Consider the following 19,939-nt stretch of genomic DNA (forward strand, 5'->3'; position numbering starts at 1 on the left):
CCCGTTTTGAAACAAAAGGAGGTGAGGCACATCTTTAAGTCTGGGAACACTAGAAAGGCAGAGGGGCCTGATGGAATTCCAGGAAGGGTGGTTAAAGACTGCACCCACCAGTTGGCAGATGTCTTTGCGGATATTTTTAACAGATCTCTCTTCAAAGGTACTGTACCAACTGCTTCAAAACAGCCACCATCATTCCAGTGCCCAAGCAAAGTAACATCAGAAACATGAATGACTACAGACCGGTGGCCCTTACTCCTATTGTGGCTAAGTGCTTTGAGAGGGTTGGTGATGAAGCATTTAAATCTGTCCTTCCCCTCAATCTGGACCAGCATCAATATACCTATAGGGCAAATAGATCCACAGAGGATGCTATCATCACAGCTCTCCATACAGCTTTAACGCACCTCGACAATAAAGGGGCAAGTGTGAGAATGCTTTTTATAGATTACAGCTCTGCTTTCAACACAATTGTACCCAGTAGTTGGTCACAAAGCTCCTCAACCTAGGCCTTAGCAATACTTTATGTGCATGGATTAAGGATTTCCTGTCTGACCGCCCACAGGCAGCCAAACTGGGCCCACATCTATCCTCCAGTCTGTCTCTTAGCACCGGCGCACCACAAGGCTGCGTGCTAAGTCTGTTGCTTTATTCCATCTATACATATGACTGTATTCCCACCCATTAACATCAATAACACATCAACTGGCCTAAAGAGAAATGGAGGAATATTTTGTGGACTGATGAGAGTAAAAATTGTTCTTTTTGAGTCCAAGGGCCGCAGACAGTTTGTGAGACGACCCCCAAACTCTGACTTCAAGCCACAGTTCACAGTGAAGACATTGAAGCATGGTGGTGCAAGCATCATGATATGGGCATGTTTTCCTACTATGGTGTTGGGCCTATATATCGCATACCAGGTATCATGGATCAGTTTGGATATGTCAAAATACTTGAGAGATCATGTTGCCTTATGCTGAAGAGGACATGCCCTTGAAATGGGTGTTCAACAAGACAATGAGCCCAAGCACACTAGTAAATGAGCAAATCTTTGTTCCAAACCAACAAAATTAATGCCTCGCAGATGTGAAGAAATCATGAAAAACTGTGGTTATACAACTAAATACTAGTTTAGTGATTCACAGGATTACTAAAAAAGCAGTTTGAACATAATAGTTTTGAGTTTGTAGCGTCAACAGCAGATGCTACTATTATTGTGAACACCCCCTTTTCTATCTTTTTTTTAACTAATAGCCCAATTTCATAGCCTTAAGAGTGTGCATATCATGAATGCTTGGTCTTGTTGGATTGTGAGAATCTACTGAATCTACTGGTACCTTGTTTCCCATGTAACAATAAGAATATACTCAAAACCCTAAAAAGCCCTATACAAAAAGCCCTAAACAGAAGCCCCTGTGTACAACCGCCAACCCGTTCACAATTTCTAAACCGTTTTTCCCCACTCGCGACACACCCGCCGAGGATCAAACTCTGGTTATTGGCGACTCTGTTTTGAGAATGTGAAGTTAGCAACACCAGCAACCATAGTCAATTGTCTTCCGGGGGCCAGAGCAGGCGACACTGAAGGAAATTTGAAACTGCTGGCTAAGGCTAAGCGTAAATTTGGTAAGATTGTAATTCACGTCAGCAGTAATGACACCCAGTTACGCCAATCGGAGGTCACTAAAATTACATTGAATCGGTGTGTAACTTTGCAAAAAACATGTCGGACTCTGTAGTTTTCTCTGGGCCCCTCCCAATCGGACCGGGAGTGACATGTTAGACCGCATGTTCTCCCTGAATTGCTGGCTGTCTGAGTGGTGGTCCAAAAAAATGAGGTGGGCTTCATAGATAACTGGCAAAGCTTCTGGGGAAACCTGGTCTTGTTAGGAGAGACGGCATCCATTCCACTTTGGATGGAGCAGCTCTCATTTCTAGAAATCTGGCCCAATTTTCTTAAATCCTCCAAACCGTGACTATCCAGGGTTGGGACCAGGAAGCAGAGTTGTAGTCTTACACACCTCTCTGCAGCTTCTCTCCCCTGCCATCCCCTCATTACCCCCATCCCCGTAGAGATGGTGCCTGCTCCAGACCACCAATAACCAGCAAAAATCTATTTAAGCATAAAAATTCAAAAAGAAAAATAATATAGCACCTTCACTGCACCACAGACTAAAACGTTAAATGTGGTCTATTAAACAATTAGGTCTCCTCTCTTCTAAGTCCCTGTTAGTAAAATGATATAATAATTGATCAACTAATTGATTTATTCTGCTTACAGAAACCTGGTTACAGCAGGATGAATATGTTAGTTTAAATGAGTCACACCCCCGAGTCACACTAACTGCCAGAAAGCTCATAGCACGGCTGAAGCGGAGGATTAGCAGCAATCTTCCATTCCAGCTTATCATTAATCCAAAACCCAGACCGCGCTTTAATTTCATTTGAAAGCTTGACTCTTAGTCTTGTCCTTCCAAATTGGAAGTCCCAAAAACCAGTTTTATTTGTTATTATCGATCATCCACCTGGTCCTTACTGAGTTTCTCTGTGAATTTTCAGACCTTTTGTCTGACTTAGTGCTTAATTCAGATAACATCATTAGAGTGGGTGATTTTAACATCCACACAGATGCTGAGAATGACAGCCTCAACACTAGCATTTAATCTATTATTAGACTCAATTGGCGTTGCTCAAAATGTAAATGAGTCCACCCACCACTTTAATCATATCTTAGATCTTGTTCTGACTTATGGTATGGAAATGAAGAGACTTAACAGTATTCCCTGAAAACTCCCTTCTGTCTGATCATTTCTTAATAACATTTACATTCACTCTGATGGACTACCCAGCAGTGGGAATAAGTTTCATTACACTAGAACTCTTTCAGAAAGCGCTGTAACTAGTTTAAGGATATGATTCCTTCTTATGTTCTCTAATGCCATATACCAACACAGTGCAGAGTACTACCTAAACTCTGTGAGTGAGATAGAGTATCTCGTCAATAGTTTTACATCCTCATTGAAGACAACTTTGGATGCTGTAGCTCCTCTGAAAAAGAGAGCCTTAAATCAGAAGTGCTGTTGTGTGGGCCGCTGAAGAGGAGGTACTGCTGGCCCCACCACCACCAGAGGGCGCCCTGCCTGGAGTGCGGGCTCCAGGCACCAGAGGGCGCTGCCGCCTCACAGGAGCAGCCAAGGTGACAGCTGTCACCTATCAACCGAGACAGCTGACTCATCAGCAGAGGGGTATATCAGCTGGACGGCATCTCCACCTCATTGCCGAGATATCGCTCTACCAAGTAGGTAACGTATCCAGCCCAACGAATTGTCTTCTGACTATTGAATACTTTTGGCCTTTTGCACAGAAGAGAGGAAGAAACAGCAGGAGACTGTATTTTGGGATAAGTACTCGCATTCCTGCACTACAGTGTTGTTGTTGATTAGAGGTGGAGGTGGTGTTTCCACCCTACGTGTTGCTGGGTGCAGCCGCACCCACATCTGACTGTTTCTGTTCCTCGCCAGCAGTACCGGATTCCGACGAGCGGAGGCAGTGGCCACCTGGGAGTTCGGGACTTGGCGGCTCCAGTATTCCCGGGGTTCGGTGGCAGAGGAAATCGGGTGGTTCCGGTTCGACTCGGACAGACGTCTCCTATCGTCGAGCCTGCCCACACGACACCATTGGAATTGGTTATAACCACAATTGTAATCTGTTGTGTTCGTTGTGCTTATTCACAACAGTAAAGCTTTGTTATTTGACTTTCTCCATTGTCCGTTCATTTGCGCCCCCTGTTGTGGGTCCGTGTTCCTACACTTCACAACAAGTGCCTGACTCCATGGTATAACTCACAAACTCGCAGCTTAAGCAGATAACCCGTAAGTTGGAGAGGAAATGGCGTCTCACTAATTTAGAAGATCTTCACTTAGCCTGGAAAAAGAGTCTGTTGCTCTATAAAAAAAGCCCTCCGTAAAGCTAGGACATCTTACTACTCATCACTAATTGAAAGAAAATAAGAACAACCCCAGGTTTCTTTCAGCACTGTAGCCAGGCTGACAAAGAGTCAGAGCTCTATTGAGCTGAGTATTCCTTTAACTTTAACTAGTAATGACTTCATGACTTTCTTTGCTAATAAATTTTACTATTAGAGAAAAAATTACTCATAACCATCCCAAAGACATATCGTTATCTTTGGCTGCTTCAGTGATGCCGGTATTTGGTTAGACTCTTTCTCTCCGATTGTTCTGTCTGAGTTATTTTCATTAGTTACTTCCTCCAAACATCAACATGTCTATTAGACCCCATTCCTACCAGGCTTGCTCGAGGAAGCCCTACCATTAATTAATGCTTCGATCTTAAATATGATCAACCTATCTATACTTGGCTATGTCACCACAGGCTTTAAGGTGGCAGTAATTAAACCATACTTAAAAAAGCCATCACTTGACCCAGCTATCTTAGCTAATTATAGGCCAATCTCCAACCTTCCTTTTCTCTCAAAAATTCTTGAAAGGGTAGTTGTAAAACAGCTAACTGATCATCTGCAGAGGAATGGTCTATTTGAAGAGTTCAGTCGGTTTAGATTTATCATAGTACAGAAACAGCATTAGTGAAGGTTACAAGTGATCTTCTTATGGCCTCTGACAGTGGTCCCATCTTATCTTAGGGACCTCATAGTACCATATCACCCAAATAGAGCGCTTCGCTCTCAGACTGCAGGCTTACTTGTAGTTCCTAGGGTTTGTAAGAGTAGAATGGGAGGCAGAGCCTTCAGCTTTCAGGCTCCTCTCCTGTGGAACCAGCTCCCAATTCAGATCAGGGAGACAGACACCCTCTCTACTTTTAAGATTAGCTTAAAACTTTCCTTTTTGCTAAGCTTATAGTTAGGGCTGGATCAGGTGACCCTGAACCATCCCTTAGTTATGCGGCTATAGACTTAGACTGCTGGGGGGTTCCCATGATGCACTGAGTGTTTCTTTCTCTTTTGCTCTGTATGCACCACTCTGCATTTAATCATTAGTTGATTGATCTCTGCTCCCCTCCACAGCATGTCTTTTTCCTGGTTCTCTCCCTCAGCCCCAACCAGTCCCAGCAGAAGACTGCCCCTCCCTGAGCCTGGTTCTGCTGGAGGTTTCTTCCTGTTAAAAGGGGAGTTTTTCCTTCCCACTGTTGAGTTGATCCGGATCCAGATCCGGATCCAAATTCTGGATCAAGTTTCTCTTATATAGGCTTTGAAGGATTACTGTTAGCAGATTACCTCAAAACTACTGCACAGATACATAGTAGGCCATGGAAGATTCCATTCAATTTTGGAGGTGATCTGGATCAATTTTTCACTTATATGGTCTTTGAAGGATTACATCAAAACTATTTCACAGATTCTCACCAAATTTGTATCACAGATATTGGGGCATGGAAGACTCCATTACATTTTGGAGGTGATCTGGATCAAGATTTCACTTTATATACGCTTTGAAGGATTATGTCAAAACTACTTCACAGATTCTCACCACAAATTCACCACGGATACATATTAGTCCATGGAAGACTCTATTACATTTTGGAGGTTTGATCCGGATCCGAATCCGGATTCTGGAATCAAGATGTCACTTTATGTGTGCTTGAAGGATTACATCAAAACTACTTCACAGATTTTGACAAAATTTTCAACACAGATACATCTTGGCCATGGAGTCTCCATTAAATTTGGGAGGTAATCTGGAGTCCGAATCTGGATTTGTGATCAAGATTTTGCTTTATAGATACTTTGAAGGATTACGTCAAAATTACTTCTGGATTCTAAAAAACAGTTGTACCACAGATAGATATTAGGGTATGGAAGACGTACTGAATTTGGAGGTAATCTGGATCTGGATGCGGATTCTGGATCAGATTTCACTTTATGTAGGCTTTGGAGGATTTCTTCAAGAACTACTTCACAGAATTCTCATCAATTTGTACCACAGATACAGTTGTATGCATAGGTTTTGCACCCCTGATGATTTCCATGATTTTCCTTTATAAATCATTGGTTGTTTGGATCAGCAATTCAGTTAAATACATATAGCAGACAAATACAGTGATATTTGAGAAGTGAAATGAAATTTATAGGGATTACAGAAAGTGTGCAGTAATTCCTTTAAACAAAATTAGGCAGGTGCATAAATTTGGGCACCCCAACAGAAAAAAAAAAAAAAAAAAAATACATCAATATTTAGTAGATCCTCCTTTTGCAGACATAACAGCCTCTAAATGCTTCCTATAGCTTCCAGTGAGAGTCTGGATTCTGGTTGAAGGTATTTTGGACCATTCTTCTTTACAAAACATCTCAGGTTTGTTGGTTTCCGAGTATGGGCAGCCTGCTTAAAATCACACCACAGATTTTCAATAATATTCAGATCTGGGGACTGAGATGGCCAGTCAGAACATTGTACTTGTTCCTCTGCATGAATGCCTTAGTAGATTTGAGCAGGTTTATGGTCACTGTCTTGTTGAAAGATCCAGCCCTGGCACAACTTCAACTTTGTCACTGATTCTTGAACATTGTTTCTTAAGAATCTGCTGATACTGACTGAAATCCATGCTGACCCTCAACTTTTACAACATTCCCAGTACCTGCACTGGCCACACAGCCACACAGCATGATGGAACCACCTCCAAATTTTACTGTAAGTAGCAAGTGTTTTTCTTGAAATGCTGTTTTATTTTTCAGCCATGCATACTGCCCCTTGTTATGTCCAAATAACTCAATTTTAGTTTCATCAGTCCACAGCACCTTATTCCAAAATGAAGCTGGCTTATCCAAGTGTGCTTTAGCATACCTGAAGTGACTCTGTTTGTGGCATGTATGCAGAAAAGGCTTCCTCTGCATTACTTCTCTCATCCAGCATTTCCTTGTGCAAAGTGCACTGTATAGTTGAAGGATGCACAGAGACACTATGTGCAGCAAGATCATGTTGTAGGTCTTTGGAGCAGGTCTGTGGGTTGACTATGACTGTTCTCACCATCCTTCGCTTCAGCTTATCTGAGATTTTTCTTGGCCTGCCACTTCAGGCCTTAACTAGTACTGTGCCTGCGGTTCTTCCATTTCCTCACTATGTTCTCACAGTGGAAACTGACAGCTGAAATCTCTGAGATAGCTTTTTGTATCCTTTCCCCTAAACCATGATGTTGAATCTTTGTTTTCAGGTCATTTGACAGTTGGTTTAGAGGGTCCCATGTTGCTACTCATTGGAAGAGATGCAAAGAGGGGAAACATTTGCAAATGGCCACCTTAAATACCCTTTTTCATGACTGGATTCACCTGTATAAGGAGGGTCAAGGGTCACTGAGCTTTACCAAACCAATTTTGTGTTCCAATAATTAGTGCTAAATGTATTCAAATCAATAAATGACAAGGGTGCCCAAATGCACCTGCCCAATTTTGTTTAAATAATTATTTCACACTTTCTGTAAATCCTACAAACTTCTCAAATATCAGTGTGTTTCGTCTGCTGTATGAGTATATTTAACTGAATTTTGTGATCCAGACAACCAATGATTTATAAAATCATGGACATCATCAGGGGTGCCCAAACTTTGGCATACAACTGTAGATATCAAGGCATGGAAGAGTCCATTAAATTTTAGAGGTGATCCGGATCTGGACTTGCGGACGTCAGAAATCTCTGATTGCTCTTGTTTTAAAATGTATTTTAATCTTTTTTTTTTTTAAATCATTCTAATCTTCTGATATCACAAATGTCTGGTGGGGAAAATCCGAATCTTGATTGCTCTCTGTCGGATCTCAGAGGTATTATATCCCTGGCGGAAGTATGCGCACTCATTCATTTATTCATTTTCCAAACCCGCTTCCTCCAATCAAAAACGTGCACATGCCATGCTGAGAAAGAAGTACCTGTGGGGGAGCTGCAACATTTCCTCCAGCAAGGTCGCTGTGGAGCCGCAAGAACTATTTTGTTGTGGTTCCGCAGCACTTTCGCCGGTAGGAGGCGATGTTTCCTCGCTGACGCTGCCAGAAGAGAACACACGTTGTGAACAGGCATTAATGAATCACTATCGTGTCTCACACTGCCATGGTGTCCAGTCGAAAATGCTACTGGCAGTGAAACTTTAACGCCTGATAGAGCCATGTTGGGCCGCTCAGCTCCGTGGATATAAGCGAGCAGAAAGCAGGCAGCCAGCGGGACGAAAAGACGGAATCCGGCCTCAGAAGAAGCTCCGCGGTCGGGGACTCCGGTCGAGCAACGCTCATCGTTTCTGGTGAGATTACAACTCGGAACATGTCGGTGTAGTTTCTGTGAATTTATCATGGTGAACAGTGGCGTCCACGCCGGGACGGGAAACACGCTGAGCAGTTTAACAGTGTGTTTACCTGACGGAGGGTTTTCCGGACGCATTCACTTCGTATTTATTTCACCGGTGGACTGTTTCAGCTATGACCTTACGGCTTAAACACAGAATAAAGCATAACCCGGGAGATTAACTGTGGTTAAATGGTTATTTTTACCTTCTTGACTTCACAGTGAAACAGTTGCGCGACTTATCATCACACTGCAACCATTACAGGGGCGGATCCAGACTTTATTGAACAGGGTGGTTCAGGGTCAGGTCAGGCAGCATCCACCCATGCCACATGTCGCCGCATCCACCACCCTGGGTCTGGGTTTGTCAACTACCCAGCTAGATAACCCATTCATTCCCCACCTCCTCAAAGTAGCCGTCTATCTGCTACAGCTAGGTGGAACCCCGGCACTTCCCTTGGACTTACTTTTCCAGTTGCTGTGGTTCAGTGCTGAGACACCTTGCAAGATAGGTCATGTTCAGAGAAGTGCACCACATGGCCAGAATATCATAACTGACAATGCCATGTCTCATCTGGGTGATTAATATCACTTTGACCAGATGGGGTGAGTTTGTCAGTGAAATCACCTCCTGGACTCAGTGGCTGTAAAGAAAATGTGAACCCTCTTGACCCTTTCTGGAATGTCTTTGGACACTACTGATTTAGAGTGAAAGTCTCACAACAGTATACTAAGAAAAGAAGCATCAAGATGTGGACCTTCCATCCATTTTCACTTGTTAGCGCAATATCTCAAGAACCAGTTGACCACTTTCATTCGTACTTAGCATAAGGGTGTACTTGAGTGATCCCTGACACTTGTATGACTGATTTGTGGGGACTGAGGGACTATGTTGTTTCCTGATGGGTCGTTTAATTTTATTTACAGTGTTGCCAGATTGGGCAGTTTCAATTTTAGTTGGGGGCCAAAAATAGCTTTGGGTTGGTTTTGGGTCCATTTGGTGTTTTTTAAAAAGGCAATTTTAACCATTGATTTCTATTTCCTCACTAGAAGGAGGACCAGGGCAATACGGTCATTCGCTGGCTGTTGCCAGAGTGTTGTCATCTTGCTTAGTGTCTAACAACCAGGTATAATAGAATTTCATGGGTATGATCAATGTTTTCAAGAAACGTGTCACCATAAATCTGTTTTCCGTGCTGTTCCTTTTGCCTGTTACATTTATATATTTGTCAAAACAAATACAGAAGAGGATCAGTTTATATAATAGACTTGAATGACTTTGTTAGTCCCAGTCCAGTGGTCTGTTCCATAAAACGGGATTACCAAATAAGTCAGGATTATTTTGTTTTTTAAATTTTGGCACTTTATGGTATATGTTGGATTTTTTTAATTGCATCTTTTGACAGGACTTGAGATGGAAATTGTCACTGTTTACAGTTTTTTGTTGACTCCTCAGAGGCTGAGCTGTCTCAAAACCTTTCCTCTCACTGCCTGTGAGCATGGTTTCAGTGTAACGGCTACAAGCCTGCAAGTACTGTGTCTTCTCTTAGCTGGAGGCACTGTATTTATTGTGGATGATTAGACTGGGTAGGTGGGCAGGGGGGTCTGGTTGTGTGTGGGACACTGTGCCAGCGTGTGTGTTGGTTTGACGTGGGGTCGTTCCTTGGTGAAGGCCTTGGAGATGGTGGTGACATTGTAACCGACCTTCTGTGAAACAGCTGTAGCAACGCAGCACTGATCCCCAGAGTCCCAGTACAGATCAGATGATGGTCCAGTATGCGCATTTCTGTGTGTGTCATAGGTGTACATGCATGTGGTTCTGTCTGTGAAGGTCACGTTCTCTTTTTGAATGTCCAGCTGCTTCAAACCAAAGTAGATAATTTTTGTGTGTATTAGGGGTGTTTCGGGACTGGGTATGGATTTGAGCCATGGATCAGATCATTTTTCAGATCAGCAAAAAAACCAAAACAAAACAAAAAACAAACAAAAAACAAAAACCTTTGGTTTCCATTTCAGATATGTAAATGTGAAATCCTGAAAGTTGGCAGGATCTGGGGCCTTATTTTGGCATGGTTTTTTTTTGCATACATGGAGTCTAGACTGCCAGCAAGATGGAAATCATCTAAAAATGCAGATACTGATTCACAAGTTATTTATTACCATGAGAATATGTGATTGCATTAAGTCTTCTGGCAAGAGCTGTAATCTTAGCCAGCTCGGCAGTGCATGCTCGATTGTGTGGGCTAAAACCAAATCAGTTAAAACCAGTTAGGGCTGAAACGATTAGTCGATTATAAAAAAAAAAAATGTTTGAGGTAAATTCTTTGCCTTGAACCTTGTTTAACGTTGTAGTACATATGCCAGGCCTCTGTGTGGCAGTGTATTGTCCCCAGAAAAAAACAGAAGAAGACTAGAGCATGTGCATAAGCCATGTAAGAGATAATCAATGTAGCACCAAAAGCTACAGCTTTCCAACGCGACAGACAGAGTAAAATAAAGCCTTAAAAAAGGGGGGGGGGGGGGTCCACGCTGATCATCTGAAATAGACTGATTGTGCTTCCCGTTAAGCAGTGTGTTTGGCTATTTTTTAAAAAACATGTTTTGGTCCACTGGCTGCGCTCCGTTCTGTATGCACTTTAAGTCAAGTTTTCATCGACAGGTTGCAGAGCAGACTCCAAATATGACTAAATGAAGTCCATTTATTTATTTTTGGAAATGCGCTCCGTACTGAAAACAGTACATGAAAAGCAAACAGCACTCGCCTTTGCAGACATACAGTGGGACGCACTGCTGCCTTGTAAGGGCTCGTAACATCAGATCTTAAAGTCAGAGTCCGTTGTATGCCCCCCCCCTCCCAAAAAAGTTGCCAGTACTCACAAACTTACTTAAACCTCTCGTTTGTTGTTTCAGCATTCTAAAGAGACAGAGGGAGGGAGAGAGAGCGCTTCATGTACTGTTTTGAAAATGGAATGCTTTTCCGAAAAGAAATAAAAGTACTTCATTTAGTCATGTGGAGTCAGTTTGGGTAAATTGTTGGAGTCAGTATGGGTCAGTTTGAGTAAATTGTCGCACCGCTGTGCTCACGTCCACGTGCAGCCTGACTGACTGAGGATTACACCAACCGCCTGCAGTTACTGTCCGGTGTCAGGGGAGTGCTGCGCTTCCTGACACCGGGAAAGATCCAAAACTTGTAAAGATGTAAAAAATAAATAATTACCAGGGAAAGAGAAGGGATACACTAAATTTGACAATCTGCATGATAATGCAGCAACATTGTGCCATTGCTTAAGGAAACCCCTGGACGACTGATGTTTAAAAATGCAAAAGTACTTTTTATCCAATTACTTGAATGCCAGAATAATCGATAGAATACTCGATTACTAAAATAATTGATTGCTGCAGCCCAAAAACCAGTTTTGATTTCAAAGTTATCATGTTTTGAACTGCATTACTTTATTCTGTATTATAAATAGTACGTTTTTATGTTAAACAAGATTGTTTTTCAAAGTGGTAAGATATGTATTATTATTATTGTTGCATAAACTTTGTCAGATGATACTGAGTGCCAGTCTACACCTCAAATGTGAGTGTGATTTGGGCATGTTTGATTAAAGGCCCTGTCACACCTTGATGATTTAGCTTGCGTATGCCGCCCATATTAAAAATGCTGACACACGCTGTCGTACGTCTAATAAATTAATGCAGCTGTCACACCTTGATGATTAACCAGCGTATGCTGACAGCCCCATTCCACCAAGTGGTTCAGGTTGCTACTGCACGGTGTGGTGCGGTCAGAAATAGAGTAAATTTTGGATCTTTCCTGGTGTCAGGAGCTCAGCCATAGTCTTGACATTTTGCTGAAATGGCGATGGGATGTGGCTTTCTGTTTTTTGTTTTCCCCAACTTGTAAAATTTCAACTTTTTTTTTTTTTTAGGTTGCCGGACTGGGCCCCTGCGTGATTTTTGTTTTTTATCCTTCTTTCTCTGTGATTCAGCTAATGCATTTCAGCTGGAGGTTGAACACGCAAGCCTCGCAGTCAGTTTTTTTTTTTTATTATTATTATTTTATTTGAGTTACCGTGTTTGTGAAGCGTTGTGTGTTGCCCAAAAAACTAAAAATTAAAAAGAAAACACTCAGTTTGTCTGAGCAAAACACAGAGGGAAGATTGGACTTCTTCCAGTGACTGTTTGTCAGTGTGGCCGGGGACGGAGATGTGTGAAGCCAGTGATGAGCCACTCACACCGGGCAGAGAGAGGCAGCCACCAGCCGCCGCACGAATAGCCACTCTCCAAGTAGAGTGGAGAGTAGGCAGCGGACGAAACAGCGTTTTTTTTTATTTTATTTTTATAAAGACAAACACACTGCTTTGCTTTACATGCGCAGTAAGCTATTTCAGATCTAAGCGGTAGAAGAAGATGAATGAGCATGGAACCGTTTTTCTCCTATTTCACTCTGTGTGTCCCGTTGGAAAGATGTAGCTATTGTGCTAATTTGATTAGCACTTATGCGGCTCATGCATGCTCTAGTCTTCTTCTGTTTGTTTTTCTGGGGATTTTACAGCGCCACACACAGGCCTTGCATATGTACTACAATGTTAAACAAAGCAGCGAGGCATAGAATTTGCCTCGAACATTTTTTCTAATTGAATTATTTGAATTACTAGACTCAAATTATTTGTTTCACCCCTAAATTTAACATTATTTTATTATTTTATTTTCATTTTTTATCTTGGTGGACCATTTTCATTGTGTACACAATGCTGATGAGTGGACTGGCTGTAGTAAATGCTGCTGTGAATGAATGGAGTGCTGTGACTCTTTAAACATTTAAAGTGCTGTTGATTGCTGATCAGGTCATCGCAGACCTGAATAATTAAACGCTGTGATGAATGTTGAATTTAAATGGCCACAATGGGGCTTTTTTTCCTGACTTTGACTTATGAAAATTTAATCACTTCTTGCCTATCTGGATCTGATCCTCTGTAAAAATGTCATAACGATATATGTAAAGTTGTGGGTTACAGGCTGTTCATAAACAGTTAAACAAACGGGTGAAAACATAACCTCCGCCCAGGTAACAAGAAGAGAAAGCATGTTTGCTGGTTGTTTTTAATCATTATCGGCTCTGCGCTATCAAACCGCAAGACAAATGTGTACTGTTGATGATCTAAACAAAACGTTGTTTTTTTTTTTTGTTTTGTTTTTTTTAATGCAGAGCTCTGTCTTGATCAGCAGCAGCAAACACTGGCTGCTCCATCATGCAGATGAAGCGAGAGGATGTGCACTTTGTTAGTGAATCAAGTTTAAATGGGTAATCAGAAAATGCCTTTATCAGGCTATTTATCAACACAGTACACAGCGAATTTATCAGTGTGGCTTTTGAGGAAATCAGTGCAGAAAAGCTGCACTGATTTCCTCACGTCACTGAAGGAGATTACGAAGCATACACCACATGCTCGTGAAGCTGCATGCTCTCCACTCAGTATGATGGTTTATTGTCACTGTGACAAAGTACATTTATGTAAACAATTAATCCACGGTCTGGGTGCATTCTGAACCTGGGGGGGGGGGGGGGGTCCGTACAGATAATGAATCAACTGTGATGTGTGTGTTTTTAAATCTTAAACACAGATTGCGTGATATCACATTGAAGTGGCAGGCCAAGGCAGCTGCCTGAAGGTTAATGTGCCGTTGCTCTCTGGGGAGCAGCTGCTGTTTCACAGGGACTGTTCCTGTCTATAGATAGTCTTGAACACCATCTCTTCCTCTTTCTCTGCCGCTTTAACCCAACAATTCTGGCACTGGTTTGCAGTTTGGGCTGCTCACATACAGTTGTCCTTGAAGACAAATGCTGCTGCTTCCACTCCTTGACCTCATTTCTCTGTCTAGTGCAGGGGTGGGTTACTGTGTAGCATGAAGGGCCATGTGGGTGCAGTATTTAAGTCAATGAAATCATCTGTTGAAGACATTGGTTGCAAGGAAATACTGCACCCACTCTGCCCTTTGTAGCTCACAATTGATCACCACAGTGTAATGTTTACTTTTACAGATGCTCTGCCCCCAAACCATTGAGTCAGCCAGCTGAGCACATTTGATTGCATTGTACAATAACAATTAGGGATGGGTCTCAAGAACCGGTTCTTCTTGAGAATCATTAAGAAATGATTCGATCCACCGACAGCAGTAGCCTTTTTCCTTAATGATTCCCTTGTGTCCTTCAGAGCGACTGTTGTTTTTGAGGGTGTTTTATAAGGAAAATGATTATTTATTTACATTGATTGCAGACCCTTCAGCGGGTCTGTAATCAACTGCTTCTGCAGCGTCAGTCTGCTTGAAGCTTGAACCAACAAAGCAGTGCTCCAATCCACTGCTTCGTTGGTTTTCTACTTCGCTGCTTTTCAGAAGTGGCAAGTCCACTTCTTAACCCCTCTCAAAGCCATTTAAAGATGTCAGTCGTGAGACACTTTTGTGCAGATTAAAGTCACTAACTGGGACCCTTGTCTTGTTGCGGGCAAGCTCCAAACACTGCTACCATTGTCCGATTGTCTGGGACAAGTGTAAAATGTGGTCGGACAAGCAATATGCTCTAAATCGTTGTCTGACCAGACAAGTGGCATTTTTTTTTTTTTTTTTTTGGTTTAAAACGTTCAAATTCTTTATTTTCATCGCTCAGAACCAAAATACCTCACCTTTTTGTTTTCTTATTTACATCACGTCTTGTCTCGCACCTCGCGAGAAAGCGTCTTTGGTTTTTCCCGCCACTCTCCACACAGTGGACAATTGAAAAACATGATATCACAGGGTTCTCTCCAGACAACGGAACAACGGCGCCGCCATCATAGTGTCACACGTTGCCCTGCTTTCAGGTAGTTTTCTAAAATCCAGCCAGGCTGTTTGTGCTGAACTGCCCGCTCTCCCCTCCTCCGCCGGCAGGCTGCAGCTCAGAGAGCACAGTGGGAAAAAACTCAAAGTCTTCAGATAAAAAGAGTTCCTTCTGCTTGCATAGCTCCAGAAATTCATTTAGAGGCTTTATTTTACAGTTGAAAGCCTTCATGTTTCCAAAGATGTTGAAAAAAAAGCTAAACTGGACTAAAGATACAGTGTGTCATTTTTAAAGGAGAGAGCAAATGCTATGTCCATCAATTATTAATGCGTTTTTAAACTTTTCAATGTTATTTATTTTCTTAACATAACAGACAGAAAAATACAAAAAAAAACTTTGATATTACAACATAAGTGTAATTTTTTTTGGCTATTATTCTTGCTTTCAGTGCATCTAAAACCATTGAAATTGAATTTTATCACCCACACAGGAGAGAAGCAATTTATGAAAAAGTGTAATTTCAATACTTCCACAGTAGTATGCCCCCAGACACCCCTAGGTGACACGCGCCATTGGCTGCTTCACGTAGCTCGCGCCTGCGGCGCTCGCTTGTCCAGACAACCAGCTTTTCCTGTAGGACAAGTAAACTGCCAGGGTTACTTGTCCTATGGGCAAGTACACTAAAAAGCTTAATGTCAATGCCTGCACTGTGCCAGTCTCTGCTGAGTCAAGTTGGAGTCTGGCCGGAATTTATAACTTCAAAGCAAATTGCCGTTTTAAGGCTTGGTCACACGGCGCAGAACGAAGGGCACCAAAGCCCAAACGAAACAGGAAATCTGGACTTTCGTTGGCATCATTTAACCGTTGTGCAGCTTTGTTCCTGCAGCTGGCGCTTCATCAGGATTTTTAAACTGTCGAAAAAATTTGAACGAATGCTGCCGAAAACCTCAATTTGTCCGTATTTCATTTTGCTGCCATTAGTTCGACTTGATTTGACCAGCTGAATGTTTTCATACAGTGCAGAAGCCTTTATGAGTCCTGCTACTACTGCTGTGTTCATGTACCGTCTGAAATTACAGGGCAGACTCAGCCTGTTTGCTTGGACTTTTTTTTATCTGGGGGGGGTTCAGCTTTACTGGGCTCAGGCATCTTATATAGGTCAGAATTATTCTTTTGTGTGGATACAATTAATTGTTTTTACCAAAAATAAAATGAAAACCACGCTCCTGCCACAAGCACCTGCTGAATTTGAAACAACAAAAGGTTATATAATTTCTCACGGTACTTGAACGCAGCGCCAGCAGCAGCGATCGCCTCCTGCGTGTGCTTGTCATTTTTTTTATTAAATATAACAATATGAGTGTAGGAATGACAATCCAGCCCTTCTGTACATGTGGCAACAGATGATTCAGATGATTATATAAAGAGCTGTTCTGGAAGGCAGAATTCACATTATGGATCAGCTGCAGCTAGTGAAATAACCGCACATGGGGAGTCTGTGCTGCGTTCACATACACTGAACAATTTACTGCTCTGATTATATATTCAGTCATTTTTACACTTATATTTATTCCCCCTTTTGACATTTTTCTGTTATAAATCAATGGCTTAGTAACATAATACAGTGATACAGCAGCACCACAGCACACCAGCTTTTTTTTTTTTTTTTGAATTGGAGCAAGATGGAGTGCACAGCGTGTCATTAGTCTGAGCCAAACAATGAGTATTCTCATGATGGAGACGATCTCTCTTTTGTTCTGGAGGAGCAACCAGAGCAGGTGGACTTACCGGTGTGTGCACAGATCTCCACAGTGGGTCGGATTGCGTGCTTCTGTTTGCAGCTTCTCCAGGACTCGGATGCTACAGAGCTCCTTCCCAGTGCCAAGTCCTGGAATGCAGAGCAGGATGCAGACACACAGTGCTCCAGCAGTGGCTCCAGGCGCGTTTTGTTTAAAGCATGGAGATCAATGTTAGCTTCGGTTTCATTTTGTTGTTCTTTCATTCCTTTTGCACTCTTGATTCACAGGCTATTTAATGATGGGGAAAAGTCAGAAGCTCATTTGTCCACATTTTCACGACAGTTTGTGACTTTTTTAGTTTTTTCCCTTCGTTCAGGAATCGTCATATGCCATGTGACCGGGTCATTAAATCCAAATGACACCTCTTTTCAAACATTATAATCTAGCCAATAAACTACAGTCGACCAAAACATTTTTCTCTCCCAAAATGAGACGTCCTGCATTCTTTATGAATTACATGGAATGTGCTGAAAAAGTGCTGATGTCCACCTCTTCCACAATTTCTTGGATAGTCACACGACGGTCCCGCATCACCACAGCGTTCACTTTGGAAATGATCTGGTCATTGCAACATGTTGATGGCCGACTGGAGCGTGGCTCGCTCTCCACCATTGTGCAGACATCTTTAAACCGGTTGTACCGCTCCTTAATCTGTGTGATGCCCAGAGGATCGTCACCGAAAGCCGTCTGAATAATCCGAATGGTTTCCCCTTGGCTGGCGCCCAGTTTCTGGCAAAATTCGATGCAGTCGCGCTGCTCCAGTCGTTCCGCCATTTCCTTGCAAAGAAAAAAACGATGAGAGACTCCACCCATCCTCACACAAAGGCTGCTTACCAGCAAATGACGCAGTCGACAGGCGTGAAAAAATTCACGCATGCGCATGAAGGTTCAAGGTTGGCTCATGCAAGCACACGTGATTCAAATCCATCAGGTTTTTGAAAAAAATATAAAGGTTGGATACTTTTCTAACAGACCTTGTATAATCAGTAGATTCAGAGAATCTGGAGAACTTTCTACATGTAAGCGGCAAGGCCGAAAACCAATATTGAATGCCTGTGACCTTCAATCCCTCAAGCGGCACTGCATTAAAAACCGACACCATTGTGTAAAGGATCTTACCGCCCGGGCTCAGGAACACTTTGGAAAACCATTGTCAGTTAACACAATTCATCGCTACATCTACAAGTGCAAGTTAAAACTCTGCCATGCAAAGCAAAAGCCATACATTAACAACATCCAGAAACGACGCCGCCTTCTCTGGGCCGAGGATGATTGAAACTAAATTGCATTGACAATTACCACATTACAGACAGACAGAAAATATACAAACAATACTACATAGGGTAAGGTTAAGGCAACCTAGGTGCAGGCAGGTACTAAAAGCACGCCATGCCAAGGTGAGGTTGTCATAAGTTTCGCAACAAATTGCATGATCCTGAAATAATTAAATTAAGAAATAAGGAAACTGATTCAACTGGTTAAAACATGTGTCCCCCTCGGTGCTGAGCATGATGGGCCTTTTGTGATTTCAGTGGGCCATTTACCCCGCAATTCACTGGCCCTTTTTATATTTCATGATATATGAGGTTGTCAAAGGTTGGGATAACATACAAGCTTTTGGTAAAGTATTTAAGGTTCTTTAGTATTCAGTTGCACTAATAAAAGCAGAGTTTGAGAAATTATTATACAAAACTTGACATAGCAATTAGAAGGATTATAGCAAGTCATGTTTCTCCCGTAATGTTGAGTATTGGAACAGAGAAATAAAGTCACAAAGCTGACATCCATCTTATAATTACAGGATATGAAATAAACCAGCATAAGTTAGTTTTTCTCAGATATTGTACCAATATTGAAGATGCTCATTAACAATAACTTTATTAGTCATGAGCATAAAGAACTTTTATCTGTGGTCCTGAATGAGAACAAGGTGTCCATTGTTGTACAGAATATTTTAAAATACCCAATTGTTGGATAAAATGCAACATGAAGAGTATCAGTGAATAAAAAATAGCATTTGTCAAACCACAAGAAGTACAATAGAAAGGAGCAAACCTAATTTAAGTTTATAACTAACTTAAAAAAAAAAAACAAAAAAACAAAACAAGAGATGAGGCTGTTCACACTGTCTGAGAATTTAAAGAGAATAATTTAATTTTACATCACTTTCTTGATGAATCCATTCATCCTCCCCACTGATGAGAGTTTGTTGAGGGCAGCGGGCCTGATCAGCTGGGAGTTTTATGGCTGGACTCCTCCTCCTGTGCTCACGTGGAGGAGGCGGGGCCCAGGAGGACCCTGGTCAGCTGTGCTCAAGTCTTCACATGGAAAAGATAATGGACACTTGCTCTCATGTTTAATCAAGATTTTGTTGTTTTTTGGGGGGGAGGGTTATCTTAATTGTTAAGATTTTTTAATAGCCTGTGTGAGTGGAGTTGCTACATTTGTCTGTCTATATGTGTCCCTGCGACAGACTGGCGTCCTGTCCAGGGTGTACCCTGCCTCACGCCCTATGACTGCTGGGATAGGCTCCAGCCCCCGTGACCCTTAATTGGAGTAAGTGGGTATAGTAAATGGATGGATACTATTGAAATTTGCTAAAAACAAACAATAAATGAACAACCTAAAACCTGTCATATTTCTGAAGCTGACTTGCTGAAAAAATCTTTTTGTGGACTGTCAGCAGGGGTTGTTGACGTTACTTTTTTTTTTTTTTTTTTTTAATACTAACTGGCCAACAGGGCCAGTAATTTTGAAAAGTTACTGGCCCTATTGGCCAGTGAATAAAAAAGGTTAATGTCAACCCCTGTTGACAGTGGCAGAGGTTTGCCATTCACACTTGAATTTTTAAGTAAGTTTTTGTAGCTGTCTGTTCACACATTATGGATCAGTTTCTGATGTCATGTGATCATGTCCATGTCAGTGCCTGAGCTCTTTGCTCGCTCTCCCTAGTTGGCCTAATGGACAAAGCACATGCTATATTCTCTTTTCCCCAGCTTCTGCAGCATACATGATTTGATTGT

At 42.0% G+C, this 19,939-nt stretch overlaps 1 protein-coding gene across 1 annotated transcript in view; it reads left to right on the forward strand.

Moving 5' to 3' along the window:
• The first annotated feature begins 8,048 nt into the window (after positions 1 to 8,048).
• The window catches only part of LOC117515551 (cyclin-dependent kinase 17-like), a 104,508-nt gene continuing 92,617 nt past the window's right edge, over positions 8,049 to 19,939 (forward strand). Inside the window, exon 1 of the mRNA XM_034176163.1 lies at positions 8,049 to 8,253. The gene's annotated coding sequence lies outside the window, so the exon portion shown is untranslated. The remainder of the gene's footprint in view (positions 8,254 to 19,939) is intronic.

Source organism: Thalassophryne amazonica, chromosome 8, assembly GCF_902500255.1.
Source record: "Thalassophryne amazonica chromosome 8, fThaAma1.1, whole genome shotgun sequence".
Lineage (NCBI taxonomy): Eukaryota > Metazoa > Chordata > Actinopteri > Batrachoidiformes > Batrachoididae > Thalassophryne > Thalassophryne amazonica.